The sequence below is a fragment of the Bufo gargarizans genome, chromosome 5, assembly GCF_014858855.1.
Source record: "Bufo gargarizans isolate SCDJY-AF-19 chromosome 5, ASM1485885v1, whole genome shotgun sequence".
NCBI lineage: Eukaryota > Metazoa > Chordata > Amphibia > Anura > Bufonidae > Bufo > Bufo gargarizans.
Window position 1 is genome coordinate 396,133,240 of NC_058084.1, and position 12,195 is coordinate 396,145,434.

Consider the following 12,195-nt stretch of genomic DNA (forward strand, 5'->3'; position numbering starts at 1 on the left):
TTGCTGCCTGCTCCCGCTTTTGCTACTCTGTTGGCTCGGTCTCACCACTGCCTCTTCTTCCGAACTCTGAAAGTCAGTGGCACGACCTTCATTCCATGTGGGGTCTAGGACCTCATTGTCCCCTGCATCGTCTTCCACCCAGTCTTCCTCCCTGACCTCCTTTTCGGTCTGCACACTGCAGAAAGACGCAGCAGTTGGCACCTGTGGTTCATCATCATCAGAGTAGTGCTGAGGTGGTATTCCCATGTCCTCATCAGGAAACATAAGTGGTTGTGCGTCAGTGCATTCTATGTCTTCCACCCCTGGGGAAGGGCTAGGTGGATGCCCTTGGGAAACCCTGCCAGCAGAGTCTTCAAACAACATAAGAGACTGCTGCATGACTTGAGGCTCAGACAGGTTCCCCGATATGCACGGGGGTGATGTGACAGACTTATGGTCATGGGTTTCAGGCGCCACCTGTGCGCTTTCTGCAGAAGACTGGGTGGAAGATAATGTGAACGTGCTGGATCCACTGTCGGACACCCAATTGACTAGCGCCTGTACTTGCTCAGGCCTTACCATCCTTAGGCCTGGCCCGACCAAATATCGCTGTAGATTCTGGCGGCTACTGGGACCTGAGTTAGTGGGTTCAGTAGGACGTGTAGCTGTGGCAGAACGACCACGTCCTCTCCCTGCACCAGAGGCTCCACCAACACCACCACCACGACCGCGTCCCTTATTAGATGTTTGCCTCATAGTAAGCGTTTACAAAGCAAAGTAAAAAGTGGTTAAGGCCTCTTTCACACTTGCGTTGTCCGGATCCGGCGTGTACTCCACTTGCCGGAATTACACGCCGGATCCGGAAAAACGCAAGTGTACTGAAAGCATTTGAAGACGGATCCGTCTTCAAAATGCTTTCAGTGTTACTATGGCACCCAGGACGCTATTAAAGTCCTGGTTGCCATAGTAGGAGCGGGGGAGCGGTATACTTACAGTCCGCGCGGCTCCCGGGGTGCTCCAGAGTGACGTCAGAGCGCCCCATGCGCATGGATAACGTGCCATGTGATCACGTCATCCATGTGCGTGGGGCACCCTGACGTCACTCTGGAGCGCCCCGGGAGCCGCCTGGACGGTAAGTATGCTGCTCCCCCGCTCCCCGCTACACTTTACCATGGCTGCCAGGACTTTAGCGTCTTGGCAGCCATGGTAACCATTCAGAAAAAGCTAAACGTCGGATCCGGCAATGCGCCGAAACGACGTTTAGCTTAAGGTCGGATCCGGATCAATGCCTTTCAATGGGCATTAATTCCGGATCCGGCCTTGCGTCAAGTCTTCAGGATTTTTGTCCGGAGCAAAAAGCGCAGCATGCTGCGGTATTTTCTCCGGCCAAAAAACTTTCCGTTCCGGAACTGAAGACATCCTGATGCATCCTGAACGGATTTCACACCATTCAGAATGCATTAGGATAAAACTGATCAGGATTCTTCCGGAATAGAGCCCCGACGACGGAACTCTATGCCGGAAGAAAAGAACGCAAGTGTGAAAGAGCCCTAAGTCTGTTAAAAAAAATTACCGCCAATAAAAACCCTGATGTAGGGTATTTCACTGATTTATTTTTTACTCTATATGACAGCGGTATTTGTGGCCTAAATATGACACTCACTTATGCATGTGTAATCACAGATGTGCAATATATTAGAGGCTTTTTCACTTCAGTAACCAAAAAGGCGTATTTCTGGCCTAAATGTGACACTCACTTATGCATGTGTAATCACAGATGTGCAATATATTAGAGGCTTTTTTCACCCCAGTAATCGAAAAGGCATATTTCTGGCCTGAATGTAACACTCACTTATGCATGTGTAATCCCAGATGTGCAATATATTAGAGGCTTTTTTTACCCCAGTAACCAAAAAGGCGTATTTCTGACCTAAATGTGACACTCACTTATGCATGTGTAATCCCAGATGTGCAATATATTAGAGGCTTTTTTCACCCCAGTAACCAAAAAGGTGTATTTCTGGCCTTAATGTAACAATCGCTTATGCACGTGTAATCAGAGATGTGCTGTATATCAGAGTGTTTTTTCACCCCAGTAAGCCAAAGTAGGATTTCTGGCCTTAATGTGACAATCACTTATGCACGTGTAATCACTGATGTGCTGTATATCAGAGGGTTTTTTCACCCTAACCAAAAAGCTGTATTTCTGTCCTAAATGTGACAGTCACTTATGCATGTGTAATCCCAGATGTGCAGTATATGAGGCTTTTTTCACCCCAGTATGCCAAAGACATATTTATGGCCTAAATTTGACAGTCACTTATGCACGTGTAATCCCAGATGTACAGTATATTAGAGGGTTTTTTCACCCTAACCAAAAAGCTGTATTTCTGTCTGAAATGTGACAGTCACTTATGCACGTGTAATCCCAGATGTGCAGTATATGAGAGGCTTTTTTCACCCCAGTATGCCAAAGCTGTATTTCTGTCCTAAATGTGACAGTCACTTATGCTTGTCTAATCCCAGATGTGCAGTATATTAAAGGGTTTTTTCACCCTAACCAAAAAGCTGTATTTCTGTCCGAAATGTGACAGTCACTTATGCACGTGTAATCCCAGATGTGCAGTATATGAGAGGCTTTTTTCACCCCAGTATGCCAAAGCCGTATTTCTGTCCTAAATGTGACAGTCACTTATGCACCTGTAATCCCAGATGTGCGGTATATGAGAGGCTTTTTTCACTCCAGTATGCCAAAGCCATATTTATGGCCTAAATGTGACACTCACTTATGCATGTGTAATCCCAGATGTGCAGTATATTAGAGGTTTTTTTCACCCTAACCAAAATGCTGTATTTCTGTCCAAAATGTGACAGTCACTTATGCTTGTCTAATCCCAGATGTGCAGTATATTAGAGGGTTTTTTCACCCTAACTAAAAATCTGTATTTCTGTCCTAAATGTGACAGTCACTTATGCACGTGTAATCCCAGACGTGCAGTATATGAGAGGCTTTTTTCACCCCAGTATGCCAAAGCCGTATTTCTGTCCTAAATGTGACAGTCACTTATGCACCTGTAATCCCAGATGTGCGGTATATAAGAGGCTTTTTTCACTCCAGTATGCCGAAGCCACATTTATGGCCTAAATGTGACACTCACTTATGCATGTGTAATCCCAGATGTGCAGTATATGAGAGGCTTTTTTCACCCCAGTATGCCAAAGCCGTATTTATGGCCTAAGTTTGACAGTCACTTATGCAAGTGTAATCCCAGATGTGCAGTATATTAGAGGTTTTTTCCACCATAACCAAAAAAGCTGTATTTCTGTCCTAAATGTGCAATGAGCAGGACCGTGGTACTATGGCCAATGATGCAATTGGCCAGGATAGGTGTATATAAGTCTATAGTTTGTTTGTGACGCCAATTGCAGCTTGCGCAGGTACTGTAGCAGGGCCCTTTAAGGTGTTAAAGCTCACGTACCAGGTGAGGAATGCAAGAGTGGGGACCGTGTCTCTGTGTAGTCTCAACTGTGTCTCCTACCTTGGTATGGCTGGACTTCTGGATCCTGGCTCAGTTGCAATAAAATGAGTGTTGTTAATAGGAATAACCGAGGAACTTGGGTAGTAGTAAATGAGATCCAGACTGGAAATATAATCCAACTTGTCTTTACTTAATAGCAGCAGTAAAGGATTTGCAGCCTTTCAAAAGGCGTAATAAAAATCGCCAAAAACCGAACCCGAACTTTTACAAAAATGCCGGGTGCCGAAAAACCTAAAGTTCAGTACGAACTTTACAGTTCGGGTTTGCTCAACTCTACTTATTAGCCATTGAGTGGTGAAGTGTGAAAAATGCAGCCCTTTTTGGCGTGTATTAGTGGCACAAAAAAAAATGTTATTTGCCGTGCAGCGGTGCAGTTACATGTTCTAAAGCTCTTTTTGTCGTCTATTAGTGGCAAAAGAAAAATATATTTGCAGTTCAGTGGTGCAGTTATATGTTCTAAAGTCTTTTGTGGAGTGTATAAGAGGAAAAAAGAAAAATATATTTGCCGTTCAACAGTGCAGTTATATGTTCTAAAGCCTTTTGTGTCGTTTATAAATAGAAAAAAAATATGGTGATATGTTTTAAAACACTTTTGTGGAGTGTATAAGTGGAAAAAAGAAAAATGTATTTGCCGTTCAGCGTTGCAGTTATATGTTTTAAAGCCTTTTGTGGAGAGTATAAGTGGAAAAAATAAGGGCCTAATTGCCGTTCAGCTGTGCAGTTACATGTTCTAAAGCCCTATTTGTCGTGTCTTAGTGGCAAAAGAAAAATATATTTGTCGTTCAGGGGTGCAGTTATATGTTCTAAAGCACCCTTTTGCATGTACAGGGAGTGCAGAATTATTAGGCAAGTTGTATTTTTGAGGATTAATTTTATTATTGAACAACAACCATGTTCTCAATGAACCCAAAAAAAATCATTAATATCAAAGCTGAATATTTTTGGAAGTAGTTTTTAGTTTGTTTTTAGTTTTAGATATTTTAGGGGGATATCTGTGTGTGCAGGTGACTATTACTGTGCATAATTATTAGGCAACTTAACAACAAAAAAATATATACCCATTTCAATTATTTATTTTTACCAGTGAAACGAATATAACATCTCAACATTCACAAATATACATTTCTGACATTCAAAAACAAAACAAAAACAAATCAGTGACCAATATAGCCACCTTTCTTTGCAAGGACACTCAAAAGCCTGCCATCCATGGATTCTGTCAGTGTTTTGATCTGTTCACCATCAACATTGCGTGCAGAAGCAACCACAGCCTCCCAGACACTGTTCAGAGAGGTGTACTGTTTTCCCTCCTTGTAAATCTCACATTTGATGATGGACCACAGGTTCTCAATGGGGTTCAGATCAGGTGAACAAGGAGGCCATGTCATTAGATTTTCTTCTTTTATACCCTTTCTTGCCAGCCACGCTGTGGAGTACTTGGACGCGTGTGATGGAGCATTGTCCTGCATGAAAATCATGTTTTTCTTAAAGGATGCAGACTTCTTCCTGTACCATTGCTTGAAGAAGGTGTCTTCCAGAAACTGGCAGTAGGACTGGGAGATGAGCTCGACTCCATCCTCAACCCGAAAATGGCCCCACAAGCTCATCTTTGATGATACCAGCCCAAACCAGTACTCCACCTCCACCTTGCTGGCGTCTGAGTTGGACTGGAGCTCTCTGCCCTTTACCAATCCAGCCACGGGCCCATCCATCTGGCCCATCAAGACTCACTCTCATTTCATCAGTCCATAAAACCTTAGAAAAATCAGTCTTGAGATATTTCTTGGCCCAGTCTTGACGTTTCAGCTTGTGTGTCTTGTTCAGTGGTGGTCGTCTTTCAGCCTTTCTTACCTTGGCCATATCTCTGAGTATTGCACACCTTGCGCTTTTGGGCACTCCAGTGATGTTGCAGCTCTGAAATATGGCCAAACTGGTGGCAAGTGGCATCTTGGCAGCTGCACGCTTGACTTTTCTCAGTTCATGGGCAGTTATTTTGCGCCTTGCTTTTTCCACATGCTTCTTGCGACCCTGTTGACTATTTTGAATGAAACGCTTGATTGTTCGATGATCACGCTTCAGAAGCTTTGCAATTTTAAGAGTGCTGCATCCCTCTGCAAGATATCTCACTATTTTTGACTTTTCTGAGCCTGTCAAGTCCTTCTTTTGACCCATTTTGCCAAAGGAAAGGAAGTTGCCTAATAATTATGCACACCTGATATAGGGTGTTGATGTCATTAGACCACACCCCTTCTCATTACAGAGATGCACATCACCTAATATGCTTAATTGGTAGTAGGCTTTCGAGCCTATACAGCTTGGAGTAAGACAACATGCATAAAGAGGATGATGTGGTCAAAATACTCATTTGCCTAATAATTCTGCACTCCCTGTATAAGTGGCCCAAAAAAAGTATTTGCCATTGTGTGGTAAAGTGAGAAAATTAAAAACCTTTTTGTCATGAATTAGTTGAAAAAAAAAAAGGGCTTAATAGCCGTTGTTTGGTGAAGTAAGAAAATTGCAGACTTTTTTGGGGTGTTTTAATTTCCTATTTATTTATTTGATCTAACAGTAATTTACTATTTATTTATTTAGTTGATCTAACAGTACTAAGTGCCAGGCCTTGCACAGGGGAGTGGCAGAGGCCTAAATGTTTCTGGCGCAAGCACAGGTCGCAGCAGAGTAAGAAGGCGTGGCAGCAGGAGTCGCAGCGAGAGGCCTGAGCTGCCGGTGTCATCTAGCAGTCGTGTCTTGACCAGCGATTCTTGAATAGTTGACGCTGTCATCCACTTCGTCCCAAGTGACATCAGACACCCCCAGCCAAGAGTCGGTTGGTTCGTCAGACACAACCCTTAGTTTGCATGGCCCGGGAGCAGGCCCTCTGCCCTCACCTGTCCTCAAACTGCCTCTGTCCTCTTCTGTTCCCTCAGCCAGACAAGTATTATATGCTGTGGGCTCAGCTCCACTATACACCAAGGAAGAGCTACTAGAGGACAGTTAGCAGCTACTGGCCAGCCAAGATGTGGAGGAGACATACGCCGTTTCTCTGCTAGGCGGGCAAGTAGTGATGAAGAGAGTGGCGAGGGAAGTGGCATTGCGATCGGTAAGGCTCCTGACCCAGAGACTGTTGAGGAGGACATCAGTGACCTACAGACATTACTTGATGATATTGATGTAGCTGATCGCACTCGAGAGCCGGGTGAATTAGGGGCTTTATGATCATTGGGAGAAGAGGGTGGCAGCTTGCCCGTAAGGCAGCAGCGGAGCCAGCAAGTTGCTAGCATGACTGTGAGTCAGCAGGGTGGCAGCAGTGGGAGTTCAGTAGCCAAACGTGCCCGGGGTAGAACACCCGCTTCGCAGGAGGCTACCTGCCTGGGAAGTAGTGGTGCACAGGTACAAGGAAGCAGCGGCGGTAGCAATCAGTCAGTGCGTAGTGTTGGCGGTAAAATCACCAACTTGGTGGTGTGGCAGTTTTTTGTTGAGCTGCCAGAGGAGAACATGGCCATATGTAGAATCTGTGGGCAGAAGGTGAAGCATGGCCAGGGTGCCAATGTTGGCACCACAGCTATGCGTCAACATATGCAGCTTCACCAGAAAGTGGCCTGGGAGAACTGTGGCTCCGATGTGGTGCTCCAGACTGCCGCAGCAACCGCTGCATCACCCAGTAGCATGCACCCGGTTTCAGGCAGTCAAGGCATGCACCCGGTTTCAGGCAGTCAAGGCTCTACCACATCAGCTGAAGGGAGCTGTCTGTCCTTCCCATCATCTGTTGGTCCTGATGCTCCTGCTCCTCCTCTTCCTCATCATTCATTCCGTCAGCAATTGATCACCAAAGTGATTGCCAAGAGACAACAGTATGTGTGCATTCATCCAACGGTGCAGAAGCTGAATGTGATCCTATCCAAATTGCTGGTGCTGCAGTCCCTCCCTTTCAAAATAGTGGACTTTGCACCTTTCAGAGAACTGATGGCTTGTGCCGAGTTGAGGTGAAGAGTCTCAAGCCATCATTTTTTTGTCAAAAAGGCAGTACCAGCTCTGTACAAACATGTAGAGCAGAAGGTGGGCCAGTCCTTGAGCCTGTCAGAGTCTGCTAAAGTGCATGGCAGCACCGACGTGTGGAGCTGTAACTACGGTCAGGGATAATACATGTCCATTATGGCCCACTGGGATGGTTCCTGCATAGCCACACCAGCAACTTGGCCAGGTCCGGTCGCTTCCGCCTCCACGTTCTCACGCTGTTTGTCCTGCGACAATGTACGCCTCTGCCTCCTCATCCTCCACTGTGTCCTGGGCAAACAGAGTCACATAGGGGAGCAACTGCTACGTGTCCTTCATCAAGAAATCGAATCCTGGCTTTCTCCACGACAACTCAAAATCAGAACTATGGTGACCGACAACGGGAAGAACATTGTGTTGATGCAGCATCAAGCAGGGCTGAGCCATGCACCCTGCATGGCACATGTGTTCAATCTGGTTGTCAAGCGGTTTATGAAACAAAAGCGGCAGTAACGTATTAAAACCTAACTTTTATTGTCAAAAATTAAGATCCCAGAATTGGGAGAAAGAACCCCTTACAGACAAACAATACAGACAACAGCAGGGAACCTGGGGTAACAGGTCACCTTTTGGTCAAGTCCGCATTACCGCCTCTGGGCAGTACGAAATTAAGCCCACGGCGGTGTGCCAGAGGTCTATAGACATGCCAATAGGCAAAAGAAAAGGGTGGGATTTACCGGTGGTGGACGATCAGAACCTTCTAGTCCAGTACCCAAGCAGAGGATGTTCTCACGCCTAAACACGTCCTCCAGTGGGTGGTTACTTTATGCAGGAGGGCCACAGGTCTGTCCCTGTTTATGCCCCACTTGGAAAGTCTGTCCCTGTTTATGCCCTACTTGGCCTATTATGCCCTAAAGTAAACCTCCTAACACGGGGTCCTTTCCCCGCAAGGGGTGGCCCCGTCTGGAACCTAACCCTAAATAAATTACCCTAGGTGACCCTGTCGAGGACAGGGGAAGTGGCCCTATTAGGGGCAAGGAAAGTAACCCAGAGTATATCAAGAAGGTAGAGGTAGTGAAGAACTAATGTGGAGATATACTCAACGACCCTACGTGTTTCATATGAGAATATATCCTAATCTAAAGGAAAAGGACCTCTACCTGTGAAAGACCCCTTAACTCATCAGGGGACAAGGGTCTTGGGTAGAGGCAGAACCCCCACTCCCAAAGTAGCTGTGTAGTTATAACAGATGGGGGGGGGGATGGAATTGTAGTGGCGCAGTCTTAGAAGGACATTTTTAGTCCTATTCAACCTAGATACCTGTAAAGTGGAAAACATCAAGAAGAATCCTATCAGGGTGAGGAACTAACTTCGGCTCAATCTAGTAGCATGTTGGGATGGTTACTCCCCGAGGGCGTAATCGGGGCAGAGCGCAGTGCCGGCTGTCCAAAGAGGGTAGCTAGAGTGGGCGGGGCCAATAGTTAAAGCAAAACAGCTCCTACAACTACAGTCATGCTGGTGCTGGAGAGGATAATAGGCATCACCTCCTGCATGGGACCCAGAGGGGGACATTATTGTCAGTCAGACCTATTCTCATATGAAACGCGTAGGAGCGTTGAGTATATCTCCACATTAGTTCTTCACTACCTCTACCTTCTTGATACACCCTGGGTTACTTTCCTTGCCCCTAATAGGGCCACTTTCCCTGTCCTCGACAGGGTCACCTAGGGTAATTTATTTAGGGTTAGGTTCCGGACGGGGCCACCGCTTGCAGGGATAGGACCCTATGTTAGGAGGTTTACTTTAGGGCATAATAGACCAAGTAGGGCATAAACAGGGACAGACTTTCCCTGTGGCCCTCCTGCATAAAGTAACCACCCACTGGAGGACGTATTCAGGGCGTGAGAACATCCTCTGCTTGGGTACTGGACTAGAAGGTTCTGATCGTCCATTTCCGGTCAGACCCACCCTTTTCTTTTGCCTATTGGCATGTCTATAGACATCTGGCACACCGCCGTGGTTTTAATTCCGTTTGTTTATTGGTCCATCAGTCCCACTTCCACCCTGCCCAGAGGCGGTAATGCGGACTTGACCAAAAGGTGACCTGTTACCCCAGGTTCCCTGCTGTTGTCTGTATTGTTTGTCTGTAAGGGGTTCTCTTTCTCAATTCTGGGATCTTAATTTTTGACAATAAAAGTTAGGTTTTAATACGTTACTGTCCCTTTTGTTTTACCGAGCAGTTTTGGGGGTGGGTGCCATTGCACCTTTTCTCCCCTGAGGGACCACCCTCTATATTTCTTTCTTAGTTGTCAAGCAGTTCCTGAAGTCTTCCATCCATCTGCAAGACATCCTAAAAATGGCTAGGAAACTTTACATGCACTTCAGCCACTCGTACACCAGAAAGCGTCACCCTCCTTGAGCTGCAGCGGCAGAACGGCATCCCCCAACATAGGCTATTATGCGACATTTCCACCCGTTGGAATTACACCCTCCATAAGTTGGACCGACATATGAATAGAGTAAGGCCATAAACAATTTCTTGATGATCCAAACGGACAGGTGTACTTCTCTGTGTAACTTCAATGTCAGCCAATGGCAGCTCATGCGTGACACCTGTCGTTTGTTCGTGCCCTTTGAAGAGGCTACGTTATTTTTCAGTCACCAGGACTATGGGATGAACAACGTCATTCCACTGCTTCATGCTGGTAAATCTGGATGTTCAGGGGACTGGAGACGTGGTGCCTAGATCTCATGGCCACATGATTCCTGTGAGGCCTGAACTGGAGGAGGAGGAGGACATTGGAGCACAAGCAATGTGTAGCAAAATGGGTGGTTATTACACACAGGTGACAGGAGAGTAGGAGCAGGAGCAGCCAGAGGAGCTACAGGACGATGAAGAAGATGAGGCAGAGGACCCAGACGCAGTATGCAGTGGAGATGGAGGCAGGGAGTCTCTCCGAGTCACTTTCAACAAATGGCCTGATGCATGCTCACTTGCTTATGTAGTGACAGCCGAATTGTCACCATTCGGCAGAGGGATGACTTTTGGCTCTCCACCTTGTTGGATCCTTGCTACCGGTCCAAAATGGGGGCATTTTTTGCACCCGCTGAGAGGGAGGACAAACTGAACTACTATAGAGACAGCCTATGTAGTCATTTGGCCGCTGCCCATCTGCGCCATGATCTTTCCTCTCGCAGGTCTAATCAGGGGGGCCCTCTGCACTCACGTTCCACTGCCATAGCTTCTGGGGAGAGGAGTGGTGGCAGGAGCAGTACCAGCTCCATCAGTAGCAACTTGAGTCTAGAGTCACTGACAAGCAGCTTTCTTCACCCACCTAGTGAAGAAACTACTCACCAGCAGTGACAGCTAGACCTGGAGCAGGACCTCAACCAGCAGGTGGTGGAATACTTGGACAGTACCCTGCCACCCCACATTGAAATCCGCTGGAATACTGGGCAGCTAAACTGAATTTGTGGCAGCAACTGGCAGAGTTTTCCCTGGAATAGCTGTCCTGCCCGGCCTAGTATTGTATATCAGAGCAGATGTTTAGTGTGGCAGGGGTCATATGAAGAACTTGTCTGTCCATCCAAAATGTGGAGAGACTGACCTTTGTCAAGATGAATCAGGCGTTGATCAGCCAGGATTTCCACCCACCAATGCCTGATGCATCAGACTAGATCATCCATGGTGCCACACCAACACTTTGACAAAAGAGACCGGTTTCTTCTGGCTACCTGCCTCAGCTACTATTCTGATGCTGCCACCCACCTGATGCCACACATCTGATGCCAAATGTTCCTTATTTCACCCACCATATTCAGCTGGTACTCATATTGTCACCCACCTCCCTGCTCTGTCACCGGGTCACTCTGTGGTCTCCTGATGCTGCTGCCACCTCCTCACTATGTCACCTTGCCACTTTGTGGTCTCCTGATGCTGCTGTCACCTCCACACTAGGTCACCTTGCCACTCTGTGGTCTCCTGATGCTGCTGCCACCTCCCCACTATGTCACCTTGCCACTCTGTGGTATCCTGATGCTGCTTCCACCTCCACACTGTCATTGTGCCACTCTGTGGCCTCCCCCTGATGATGATGCTGCCGCCACCTCCACACTTTGTCATTATTCCACTCTGTGGCCTCCTGATGCTGCCACCACCTCCACACTCTGTAATTGTGCCACTCTGTGGCCTCCTGGTGCTGCTGCCAACTCCACACTGTCATTGGGCCACTATGTGGTCTCCTCTTGCTGCTTCCACCTCACCACTATGTCATAGAGCCACTCTGTGGACTTCTCATGCTGTTCCCACCCTTCCCACTTCATGACTGGGCCACTATTTTGCCTTTCGACCTGGCTGACATCATCATTTATTTGACCCTTTTTCTGATCTGCCAGAAGGAAGGAGAAATGAGACGCACAACGGATCCTGTCTGTGTTACAGCTTTAAGGCCTGTATGGTCCTATCAGAATTGGCTTGTGATTTGGTAGCCAAAAACAGGAGTGGGTACAAAACACAGAAGACATGCAAATATTCCATTTACGTGTCATCTCTGTTTTGGATCCGCTCCTGTTTTTTTGGGCATTAGCAATACTGATGGGTCACGCACCAATCCGTTTTTTGGGGGTTATTGTTCTGACGGATCAGAGGAAGGGCAAAATAATCAGTGACGTCAACACAAACTTA

General features: G+C 46.8%; 1 protein-coding gene across 4 annotated transcripts in view; it reads left to right on the forward strand.

Moving 5' to 3' along the window:
• The window catches only part of LOC122939270 (ATP-dependent translocase ABCB1-like), a 403,390-nt gene that overhangs the window by 282,924 nt on the left and 108,271 nt on the right, over positions 1-12,195 (forward strand). The window lies entirely within an intron of this gene.